Raw genomic sequence first — 13,892 nt, forward strand, 5'->3', positions numbered from 1 at the left:
GGTTCTTTGGTTGTCCCATTGGGCTCGCAGTTAACACCTTGACGTTTGTGGAAGAATTCCCGGATCCCCTTTCGCCTGATAAATTCCTCTGTGTCTGCTGCGAGAGCAATGGGGTCCATTTTGATAGTGGGGCATAAACTGAGATCTCGGCTGAGAATTTCGACTTTGTCCGGTTGAAGGGTGTGGTCAGACAATGGATGGATTTTCCAATGGCGGTACCTCTTTCCACAGTGGTACCAGAGAAGGCTTGGTTACTGCTGGTGGTGATGCCAAGTTTCTCCAGTTTCTTGCGCTTGTTGTGTATGTAGGTGGCGTAGCTCCATTGCCTCACCTGCTTGGCAGTGTCTCGTAACTGTGCTGCTGTATCTTGCGCACAAGCTGAGAATATGGGCTCTATCTCGATTTCAAGGTTGCAGTGCATGTTGTAGAGTTGGTGTATGAGATGATTGAGGAGTTTGTGAGAGGTGTGACAGCAGAGTCTGTCAGTGTAATCAGTGTTGTAGGTCGACTTGAGTGGGTTTATGATCTGCAGTCCTTTTGGGGTCTTCTCTGCTTTCTTGCACTTCTGCAAGAACTTGATGTCTGTGTCGATATGCACGATCTTCTTGGAGATTCCCACCACTTTGAGCCGGCAGTTTGTGGTCCACATGGTAGCCATGATGTGGAGGTGCCGGTGTAGGACTGGGGTGGACAAGGTCAGAAGTCCCATGACATCAGGTTATAGTCCAACAGGTTTCACACTCACACACACACACACAGTCATACACACAAACACACACTCTCATACACACGCTCTTTCACACACATGCACACACACTCTCTCTCTCACACATACACACACACACATACACACACTCTCATACACACGCTCTTTCACACATACGCACATGTACACACACTCTCTCTCTCTCACACACACACACACACATGCACACACACACTGTCTCTCTCACACATACACACACACACATACAGACAAACACACACACTCATACACACACTCTTTCACACACACACCCACACTCTCATACACACACTCTTTCACACACATGCACATGCACACACACTCTCTCTGTCACACAAACATACTCACACACTGACACTCACACACACACAGTCTCTCACACACATACAGTCTCTGATACTCACATACGCTGACTCTCCGGGCACGCGCACACACATACACACACACACACACACACTCACACACACATACACACACACACACACACATACACACACACACACACTCACACACACACACACTCACACACACACACATCTATGGGGTGGATCATTTCATCCAAGATGTTTGGTTAATTGCAGATACATTCTATTATGTTCAAAAAACACACATAATTTGTAAGCACAGTCAGTCAGTGTGGCATCTTATAAATTCCAGCTTTCAGAATAAAACCAGCCTGATCCCAAGTTAAAACTTTGAGGCAAATTCTGAACAAAGCCTCACACCTACAATTTAGTGTCTGACCTGAGATGTCACCTTTTGTATATTCCTACAGCTCTGTCTGATTGTCATGACAACACAGCACTGGCATTGACTTTATAAACACTTTACACACCGTTTAACACTCTTGGTCACCTGTAGAGACTAATCATCTGACACTCCGCTCGCACCAATTTTATGATCCTTTGAACTCTCTGTCCTGATCTCTCTGCCAATAAACTGTGTGCCTGTGTGCCCTACTCTGTCACTGCACCTGACGAAGGGGTTGCGCTCCGAAAGCTTGTGTGATTCCTAATAAACCTGTTGGGCTATAACCTGGTGTCATGTGACTTCTGACTGTCGACCCTAGTCCAACACCAGCACCTCCACATCATGACTTCAGAGATCAGCTCAAGTAAACTTGGTGAAATCTGAGTGAGGAAGCATACAGCGATTTTGAGATGTCATGTTATGGATGTGCAGGGCTTTGGTTAGGCCACTTTTCGAATATTGTGTTCAATTCTGATCATCCTACTACAGGAAAGATGCTGTTAGACTTGAAAGGGTGCAGAAAAGCTTAACAAGGATGTTGCCAGGATTGGAGGGTTTGAGTTTTAGGAAGAGGCTGAATAAGCTGCGGCTATTTTCCCTGGAGTGTTGGAGGCTGAGAGGTGACCTTATAGAGGTATATAAAATCATGAGGGGCATGGATAGCAGGAACACACAAGGTCTTTTCCCCAGGGTAGGGGAATTCAAAACTAGAGGGCATAAGTTTCAAGTGAGAAAGGAAAAATTTAAAAAGGACCTAAGGGACAACTTTTTCACACAGAGGGTGGTGTATGTATGGAATGAACTGCCAGAAGAAATGATGGAGGCTGGTATAATTACAACATTTAAAAGGCATCTGGATGGGAGTATGAATGGTAAGGATTTAGAGGGATATGAATTGAATTGAATCATTTATTGTCTCATGTATTCAATGGAAAAAATACAGTTGGATATGTGCCAAATGCTGGCAAATGGGACTAGATTAATTTAAAAACTGAAAGAACTGTGGATGCTGTAAATCAGGAACAAAAACAGAAGATGCTGGAAAAGCTCAGCAGGCCTGGAAGCATCTGTGAAGATAAAAATCAGAATTAACATTTCGGGTCCAGTGACTCTTCCTCAGAACTCTGCGCTCTGGTATTTGTGTGGTGCAAATAAATTACAATCGTAGAGCTAGGAATGATGTCTGCGGAGAGAGTTTGATGAGTTAAGTCTAAATTAAAATGCAAAATCTCAAAGTTAATCATCGTCAAATTGTTACCTGAACTATGCGCTGACTGACATAGAGTCAAGCACGTTAGAGAATTAAATGAGTGGCTCAAGGACTGAAGTTGAAGGAGGGGGTCTTGATTTCTCAGTCACTAGCACCAACCCTCAGCAAAGGAGGCCTGCCCCAAAGGATGGTTTCCACTTCAAATGGGCCGGGATTGGTGCCCTGGCCGGTTGGTATAAACCTGTGGATAGAAGTTGAACCTAGAATTGGTGTCAGGATGAGGTTCAGATTAAAGAATGTTCACAGCTCCTAAGAGAACGGTCTAGACAAATGTAATTTCAGTAAGGAAGAATGGTACAGCAAGGGACAGAATTTATTGATAATAATGCACCAGTGGATAAGGACCAGGTAAATAACAGTAGTAATAAATAAAAATAAAGACTCTGTATCTGAACACTTGAACCATTTGCAATGTGATCAATGAAATAATAGCACAAATGGAGATAAATGCAATTTAATTTCAGCTGCAGAGACAAGATTTCATGTTGACTAAGTTTTGTAAATAATTATTCTGGTGCACAAAATTTTTCAAGGAGACAGACTAAATGACAAAGGAAGAAGGGTAACCCTTTTAGTAAAGATGTCATAAAGTCCGAATTGAGAAAGGATCTTGGCTCAGAAGATTTGGAGATAAAATCACTGTGGGTAAAGATGAGGAATAACAAGGGTCACAGAACAGGAGTGGGGCTAGTCTGTAGACTCATTAATAGGAGTTGTGTGGTTGCACAAAATTCTAAGAAATTTTTGGAGCTTTTTTTTCCTTTATTCATTCACAGGATGAAGGCATTGCTGGTTAGGGTAGAATTCATCACCCATCCCTAATTGCCTAGAGGGCATTTAAGAATCAATCACACTGCTATTGATCTGGAGTCCTACGTAGGTCAGACCAGGTAAAGGATGGCAGATTCCTTCCCTAAAGGACATTTGTAAACCAGATGGGTTTTTGAAACAATCAGCAATGGATTTATGGTGATCATTAGACTCTCAATTCCAGATTTGTTTTTCGTCTTTGAATTTAATTCAAATCCCACCATCTGCCATGGCAGGCTTTGAACTGAGATCCCCAGAACACTACCTAGGTCTCTGGATTAATAGTCTGGCAATAATATCACTAGGCCATCACCTCCCCAGCATATGATAATGGCAATGTAATAATTGGGAGGAATTTTAATCATTTAAAGAACTGGACCGATCAACTTAATAATTGGAAGTACGATTCCTTTCACACATTTTCCCAGAAAAAATACATTCTGGAACAAACCTAAAGCTATTTCATATCCAATATTGAACAATGGGGCAGGGCTAATGACTAATCTCATGGTAAAAGATTCACTGAGAATTACTGGTCATAATATAACCAAGTGTGAGATCCCAATCACAAAAAAAAATTAAACAAAACCTGTAACATGAGCGAAGAACTGACTCAGGTTAATTCAATAATTTAATTTAAAAGCATAGTGGCAATTAAACAGTGGAAAGCATTCTCAGAATGTTCCACAGAAAAATGTTCTACTGAAAAACAAAAACTTAATAAGAAAGAAACATTCATGGGTCTCTCAGGGAAAAAAAGAAAGTGCTGCATTAGATTAAATGGAAGAGGATTATAACATTGCAATGACACATAGTAAGTCAGAGAATTGTAAATGTTTTAGACAGCGTCACAGGGCTACCAAAGAGGTAATGAAAAAGGCAAAAAAAGGTGAGATATAAGAGTAAACCAACCAGGAATACAAAACAGCTTAAAAAAATCTTTTATAACTGTAAAAAAAAGATAGATTCCTTCTAACAGGTACAGAAATAATTATCAAAGCGAATAAGGAAATGGCAGAGACATTGAACAAATATTTTTGTCTGTCTTCACTGTAGATAACAGTAGTTGGAAGCTATAAATAGCTGGATACGTAGGGGCTAATAAAATGCAGAAGTTAAGGTGATTAATATCAATAGATAAAAAGTACCGAAGAAACTTAAAGAACTGAAATCTGACAAATCCTTAAGAACGGATGGTCTACAACTTAGTATTCTAAAAGAGATAGCTGTAAAGATAATGGTTACAGTGTATATATTCTTTCAGACTCCAAGGAATGAAGGCCTGTGTATTAATGTATGTAACATCCACAGCATAATTCTTCACACATTTAGGGTTATCTTGCAAATGTTGTCTAATTGCAAAATCACATCTGACATCATCAAACAGTATCTTAAGGGAATCAAGTTCATTTGAGAAATTAGCTAGAGAAGTTATAGAATACCTACAGTGCAGAAAGAGGCCATTCACCCCATCAAGCATGCACTGACCCCCTGCCAGACCTAACCCCCACCCCATCCCCATAACCCTCATGGGATTTTTACCATGGCTAACCCACCTAACCTGCACATCCCTGGGCACTAAAGGACAAGTTAGTATGGTCAATTCATCTAACCTACACATCGTTGGACTGCAGGAGGCCCACACAACATGGGGAGAACATGAGAACTCCACACAGTCACCCAAGGCTGGATTTGAACCCTGGCACTGTGAGGCAGGAGAGCTAACCACACTGTCGTTACCTGCTACTGTCTACTGCAAACCAATTGTTTGTGTGTTGTAAATGGTGAAGCCGCATCTATCTGCAACTTATGTTGACAACTTAGACAAAGAAACAGAGTGTAATGCAGTTAAACTTGCTGACAATGAAAAATTAGGTGGGAAGGTTAGTTGTGAGCAGGATGCAGGCTGCAAAGAGATACAGATATGCTTGACTGAGTAGGTGGCAGATAGAGTATAACACAGGGAATTATAACTTGAGGACATTTGATAGTTCAAAAAGCAGGAATTCTTTCGAAAGAGATGAAATTTGTAAATGATGATATTGAGAAGGATTTGTAGAAGGAACACAAAAAAATGAGCATGGAGGGATTGCAAGCAATCAGGGAGACAGCTAGTGTTTTGGCCTTTTATTGCACAAAAACACAAGAATTACGTGAAGGAATAGGCCGTAAGTTTCCTTAAGGCCATTCCACCATTTTATAAGACCATTGTTAATCTGTTTGTAGCCTCAACTCCACATTCCTGTCTGCCCTACAAAACCAAAAGACCCAGCTTCCACTGCTCTCTGAGGGTTAAATACTAGATCAGAAACCCAAATCACTTATAGCTATTTGTACTTTGATTCCAAAATGTGGTTTTGCTACATTTGTAATTTCAATGATTGTCTGTCAAAGCCCTGTGTGAATGTTGGATCTATAAAATGTCAGGCAAATGTAAAATACAGAGAGAGTTAACAATAGCATAAGAACAGGAGTAGGCCATTCAGCCCCTTGAGCCAGTTCCACCATTCAATGAGATCATGGCTGTTCTGTGACCTAAATCCATATATCTGCCCTTTGGCCCCTATCCTTTAAAGCCTTTGCTTAACAAAAATTTATCTATCCCAGGTTTAAAATTTTCGTTATCTTGAACACCTCGATCAGATCACCCCTTAATTGACTAAATTCTAGAGAAACAAGCCTAATTTGTATAAATGTGTAATTTGTATAATCTCTCCTCATAAATTAATCCCTGAAATTCAGGTCACATTCTTTGATTTAATTTGATTTGATTGATTGTCATGTGTACCAGAGTACAGTGAAAAGCTTTGTTTACAAGCAGTACAGGCAGATTATAGTAAGCAAGGGCATACAGCTCATAGGGTGAAAAAAAAACTTAGACAGAGGTATATGGTTACATTGCACAGGGCATGCGCTAGGTAATATCAACATTAGCGAGATCAGCATTATTTGAAGCTAGAGACTTCATTCATCAGTCTACTAACAGCCAGGAAGAAGCTGTTCTCGAATCTGTTGGTGCATGTGTTCAACCTTCTGTATCTTCTGCCTGATGGAAGAGGTTGTAGGACAGCATTACCGGAGTGCAATGGGTTTTGATGATGCTGGCATCTTTTCCACAGCAATGAGCTGCGTAAATGGAGTCCATGGATGGAAGATTGACTTCCGTGATGGTCTGGGCTGTGCACACCACCTTCTGTAGTTTCTTACAGTTCTGGGCAGAGCAGTTGCCATACCAGGCTGTTGTGCACCCGGACAGTGTGCTTTCAATGGTGCATAACAAATTTCCTGATCCACCTGAGGAAGAAGGGGCGTTGTTATGTCTTCTTGGCCATCGCATCTACATGAGAAGTCCAGAATGGGTTATCGGTTATCATCACTCCTAATCAACCTGTCTGTCAACCTATGTTGCGCTCCCTCAAAGGTCAATGTATCCTTCCTAAGGTATGGTGCCCAGATCTGCTCACTGTACTCCAAAGAAATAAGTAACGGACTGACTGTATCCCGCTCTCAGAAGAAAGTCACTTCTTACAGTCAGGTTTACAGTCCAGGAATATACATTCAGAAGGGGTTAAAACACTATTAATGGGGCACATGCCCTATTGTGTGTGGGCTAGGGTGTTGTGATGGCACAGCTTTGAGAACAACCACTTGAAACATCCCTGCTCAGCAGGCAAAAGAAAAATTCTCTCTGAAAATCAGAATTTGGCCACTATCAAAAGAAATCAGGAAAACAGATTTCTGCAAAATCAGAATCTCGAATTAACTGCTAACACCAATGGTACCAGTGCTGTCTATTAGATAGTTGTCCCCCACTGTCTGTGGTCAACTAAAGATGTGAAAGAAATCAGTAAACTCCAGGAAAAGCACATAATTGAGAATTTGAACAGAATATAAAGAACTGCAGAGAATAACAAAAGGATTAATCAAAAGAAAGAAATTACAGTATGGCAGGAAGCTATTTGCAAATGTAAAAATGGGTATTAAAAGTTTCTACATGTATTTAAAAAGTAAAAGTTTAAGTAAAGTGAGTGTTGGTCTGCCAGAGAGTGAAAAGCAATGGCCTAGTGGTATTACTGCTGTATTGTTAATCCAGAGGCCTAGACAATGTTCCGGGGACCTGGATTTGAATCCCACCATGGCAGAATTTGAATTCAATAAATATCTGGAATTAAGAGTCTAATGATGGCCATGAATCCATTGTCAGTTGTTGGGGAAAAAGCCCATGTGGTTCATTAATGTTCTTTAGGGATGGGCAATAAATCCTGGCCTAGCCAGAGATGTCCCCAACCTGTGAATTAAAAACAGAGTAGGCAATAATGATGAAATGACAGGTATTTTGCCTCTGTCTTTACTATAGAGAATTCCACTAATGTTTATAAGTCAGGAGGTGGAAGGGAGAAATGAACATAGTAAAATTACAATCACCAGGGACGCAGTACTAAGCAAACCTTTGGATTTGCAGACTGACTAATTTCCAGGTCTAGATGGGCTTCATTCTAGAGTCTCTAAAGAAGTGGCTAATCAGGTAATAGTTACGCAGGTGTTAGTTTTCCAACATTCTCTAGGTTTTGGAAAGGTTCCATTGAACTGGAAAGCAGCAAAAATAACACCTTTATGGCAGGAGGGAGTCAGAAAACAGACAACTTTAGCCCAGTTCACTTGATATCTGTTGTGGAGAATGTGTTAGACTTCATCATTAGGGAAGTTACAGCTGAGCTTTTGTAAGAAAATTAAGGTAATCAGAAAAAGCCATGCACGGTTTTGTGAAAGGCAAAGCATGTTTAACCAACCTATTGGAATTCTTTGAAGGAGCAACAAATGCTGTGGATAAGGGAAAACCCATTTATGTATTGTACTCGAATTTCTAGAAGGCATTTGATGACATGTCATGCAAAAGGCTATTGTGTGAAGTAGAAGCACATGGCATGGGGTAACATATGAACAGTGATAGAAGATTGACTGGCAAGCATAAAACAGAGCACATGCATAAATAGGAGTTTTTCTGATTGGTTATTTTGGATGAGTGGGACTTTTTATTCATTTACTGGATGAGGGTGTCACTGGCTAGGCAGTATTTATTGCCCATCCCGAATTGCCCACAGGGTCAACCACATTGCTGTGCGTCTGGAGTCACATGTAGGCCAGACCAGGTAAGGATGGCAGTTTCCTTCCCTAAAGGAGATTAGTTAACCAGATGGGTTTTTCCGACAATCAACAATGGATTCACGGTCATCATTAGTTCTTAATTCCAGATATTTATTGACAGTTATAACCCAGAGTATTATCTGGGTCTCTGGAATAACAGTCCAGTGATAATAACACTAGGCCATCGCCTAACCTGACTCCACATGGGTCAATGACTTAGCTGACAGGAGTGAAGAGATGGTTGCTAGATTTGCAGATTACCCAAATAGTGGTGGGTCTTGAATCATTCTGACAAGGTGGACATGGAAGTTAAGGCTGATGGTCTGTAAAATTTCCTTAATGGTCACGCAGATTTGGCAGGCGTAATGGACTGGCCCTGTTCCTATCTCTTTTATTCTGATGACATCTGCCTTCACTGCCTGTGCACCATGAGGTTAACTCTTGTCATGTTAAATAAAATATACTCAAGACAAATCAGCAGGTAACAGCTGCCATAGGTCAACCCATTCTCTTACTCATCACTGCAGAGGAGTTTTAAAACAACTGACTCATTCTAAACCAGCCCTGATTACCCTTGTTAGTACAGCCAGCTTTGCTTCAAACAATTTACAGGCACTGTGATTGCCATAGGTTTTCTAAAAGTACTGTGACTTAGATTTGTTGACCAGAGCAGATTGTGGATTTGAGTCATAAGCTTTTTGCTTATTTCCATAGTTCAATTTCATGTCTAATGATATTTTTTGCAATCTATCAGCTAGAGTACAGTTAATGTTAAATACATTCTAAGTGAGGTTTCATGTCCTACAAATATATGAACAATGAGTATGAATAGGCCATTCAGGCCATCGAACCTGCTCCACCATTCAATAAGATCACGGTTGGATTCCTGTCTACCCCAGCTAATGTTCCATCCCTTTGCTTATCAAGAAACTGCCTTAAAAATATTCAACAATTCCGCTTCCACTGTCTTTCAGGAAGAGAGTTCATGGGCTCACAACACTCAGAGAGAATGTTTTCTTTGCCTAATCTCTGCTTTTAAAAGGGCAAATCCCAATTTCTATGATCTGTATGTCCTTGTTTGCTATGATCTGCCTGTACTTACAAAACTTTTCAATGTGCTTGGGTACATGTGACAACACTAACTCAAATCAAATCAAATAAGCACTCACCCTAAGGTGATTACGGTGTGGAGTTCAATGAACAAGTTATGTTGTCAGAGGGATGTGTATGGATGATGAATATATAGGGGTGTATTTCAATGGTGAATTCGAGCATGAGGAGGTGAACTTTGTCGAATTACAAAAGTACTCTTCAATAATACTTCATTACCTGAAGCATGTCAGTTGGAATGTCTTGAGTGCATTAAAAGGTGCTATATCTCTCCTTGATGAATAAATCATTGTCTTCAATGAAGGCAATTTGATGAGAGAAATAGGGAATTAAGGGAGGAACAATTGATAGAAAATTTTGAGAATGAGAGGGATGCAGTTTGATGAGGATTTGTGGTACCACTGATTAAGCTTGGATAGGGAAAGGTTTCGATGGATGAATTAGGGCACTGACGTTTGATGCACAGTGAGCCAAATGACCTTTGACTTCTCACGACTATGCTTTGGGCTTCTTCTTGTCAACATTTGAAAGAAATACTTCCCATTGTTTTTAGATTGTTAGTTTGATTTGTTTGGGGGCATTTCGACAACGGTTTGAGTTTCCCAGGTCACAAATATGTCATCTAGGCTGGAATAATCTAGGACTCTACAGTCAGAGTGAAGCTACGAAACGACATGTAGCTTTCATCCTTTCTGGTGTATCAAGCACATTTGAACAGTTCCAGGATATTATTTGACAAAAGTGCATTGGGTGTTGTGTCCTAGTGTCTGAATAAATACTGTTCTCACAACCAGCCCTGCAAAAGTTAATTAATTGTTTTTGTTCATTTCCTTCTCATTTGCAGATGGTGTTGTCGACATGTTTGCCTGTACACTAGCAATCATTCAACTTGAAAGCAACTCATTGTATGTGAACTCATTCAAATGTTTCTATATGACGCAATGTAAAAATGCATTTTCACTCTATTTATAACTAACTTATACAAATCAGCAAGGTTGTTGGCTTAGAGCATTCCACTCAAGTTTGACTCTCTCCAGATGTCTTGATGCCCAATTGAAACTCATTTCTCATGATCATTAAAATGCTTCCTACTCATTTCAACTAGACAGGTCAAAACTCTATTTGTGCCTGGTCCATTGACCTGTCCACTCAAGAATACATGGTCAATAGCCATGGGTTTAAACAAACATTTCAGTTTGTTGTGCTGCCAAAGTATTAATGGAGAATCCAGGGAATAACACCCAGAGTCAACTTCCCATGTCAGGCTCAGCACGGGTTTGGTAATGTTTCCTCTAAACGCCATCGCCAAGTAGTTTCTGAAAAGGTAACTCCCTTTATTCAGCTCTATAAATTAATCAGATTCAGGTTATCTCCATGTATAGGTTAGCAGCGATTAAAAAAAACTGCATTTATATAGCACGTTTAAAATAGTGAAGCATGCCAAAGTACATGTCATCCAACAACATTTGACACCGAGTTGCAGAAAGAATAAAGCTTCCATTTCCATGACGCCATTCACAATTTCAGGCACCTTACAAACAAGGAAGTACTGTTACTGGGAAATATGACAGTCAACTGAGCACAGCAACCTCTCACAACCAGCAATATGATAACAATCAGATAAGCATTGGTTAAGTGATAAGTATCAAACAAGTCAGTTTGGAGAATTTTGCAGTTCTTGAAAATACAATAATGAGATTTTCAGTTTCAATTTCTACCCCTATAAAGAATCACTGAAGAGACAGATCCCATTAAGCACCACATTGTGCAAAGATTTTCAATCTTGCATAATTTCCTGTGGCACTTTCACGTTGAGATGTGGAGAATGTCAAGTTATCAAGTAGAGTTCAGGCATGATGTTTGCTATAACTTTCAGTACAGTGAATGCCAAAACGTGGGAAATCCAGAATCTGGGAATGAAGCTTAATGCCAACTCAATAAGGAGTATCTCTTCAAGGATGGAGATGGAGGATGTCAGTGCATTAGATAAGACCGAAAACTTCATCACAATCTTCATCAATAAAAACCCAACTCTGCCTCATCCAGACGTTCCCAGCATCACAGATTTCAGTCTTCAGCCAGTTCAATTTAGTCTGCGTGATATCAAACAATGGTGGGAGGCACTGGAAAGACTATGGGCCCTGACAACATTCTTGCAACGAAGACTTGTGCTCCAGAACTGACCATGCCCACAGTCAAGCTCTTCCAGTACAGGTACAACACTCGCATCAACCCGACAACGTGGGAAATTATCTAGGTATGTCCTATATAAAAAAAGCAGGTCAAATCCAACTCAGTCAATTACTGCCCCATCTGTCTACTCTTGATCATCAGTAAAGTGATGGAAGGTGTCATCAACTGTGCTATCAAGCAGCACCTGCTCAGAAATAACCTACTCAGTGACGCCCAGTTTGGGTTCCGCCAGGGTCACTCAGGTCCTGACCTTATTACAGCCTTGGTTCAAACATGGACAGGAGAGCAAAATTCCAGAGGGGAGATGAGAGTGACAGCCCTTGACATAAAGGAACCCTAGCAAAATTAGAATCAGAAAGTGGGGAAGTTCACTGATGATTACAGAATGTTCTGTACCATTTATGACTCCTCAGATACTGAAGCAGTCCATATTCAAATACAACAAGACCTGGACAATATCAGCCTTGGATTGACATGTGGCAATTAATATTCGCACCATACAAGTTTCAGGCATTGACATCTCCAACAAGAGAGAATCTAACCATTGTCCCCAACATTAAATGGCATTACTATCATTGCTTCCTATTCTATCAACATTTTGGGGGTTACCATTGATCAGAAACAGAACTGGATGAGCTATATAAATACAGCAGCTACAGAGTCATAAAGCCATACGACATGGAAACAAACCCTTCAGTCCAACTTGTCCATGCTGCCCAACTATTCCCATTTGCCTGCTTTTGGCCCATATCCCTTTAAATCTTTCCTACACATGTACCTGCCCAAATGTCTTTTAAACATTGTAACTGTACCTGCACCTACCTCTTCCTCTGGCAGCTCATTCCACATATGAACCACCCTCTGTGTGAAAATGCTGTCCCCTCAGGTCTCTTATACTGTTAATGGTAGGGCCCTGAGTAGTGTTATCAAAAAGGGAGACCCAGGGATTCAGGTACATTGTTCTTTGAAAGTTGTGTCACAGGTGGACAAGGTGGTTAAGAAGGCATTTAGCACAGTTGCTTTTGTTGCTCAGATCATTGAGTATGGGAGTTGGAACATTATGTTGAGGTTGTACAAGATATTGGTGGGACCATTTTTGGAGTGCTGTGTACAGTTCCGGTCGACCCAATATCGTAACGATATTATTAAATTGGAGAGGGTTCAGGAAAGATTTACCAGGAGGTTGCTGGGACTCGAGTGTTTGAGTTATAAGAGGCTAGATAGGCTGGGACTTCTTTCGCTGGAGGGGCAAGGTGTGGCCTTATAGAGGTTTATAAAATCATGAGGGGTATAGATAAGGTGAATCACAAAGGTCTTTTCCCTGGGGTGGGGGAATTCAAAAGTAGGGGGCATATTTTAAGGTGCGAAGAGAAAGATTTAATTAAGCAGGTCAGAGGCTAGGAATCCTGTATCAAGTTACTCACCTCCTGACTCTCCAAAGCCTGTCCGCCATCTACAAGACACAAGTCAGGAATGTGATGGAATACTCTCCACTTGTCTGGATGAGTGCCCCAACAACACTCAAGAAGCTGGACGCCATCCAGGACAAAGCAGCCTACTTGATTGACACCACATCCAAAAAATCCAATCCCTCCACCACCTCAGTAGCAGCAGTGTGTACTATCTGCAAGATGTGCTGCAGAAATTGATCAATGATCCTCAGATAGCACCTTCCAAACCCACGTCCACTTTCATCTAGAAGGACAAGGGCAGCAGATACATGGAAACACCATCACCTTCAAGTTCCCCTTCCAAGTCACTCATCATCCTGACTTGGAAATATGTCTCTGTTGCTTCAGTGTTACTGGGTCAAAATCCTGGAATTCCCTCCCTAACAGCATTGTGGATCAATCCACAGCAAATGGTTCA

The sequence above is a fragment of the Rhincodon typus genome, chromosome 1, assembly GCF_021869965.1.
Source record: "Rhincodon typus isolate 14 chromosome 1, sRhiTyp1.1, whole genome shotgun sequence".
NCBI lineage: Eukaryota > Metazoa > Chordata > Chondrichthyes > Orectolobiformes > Rhincodontidae > Rhincodon > Rhincodon typus.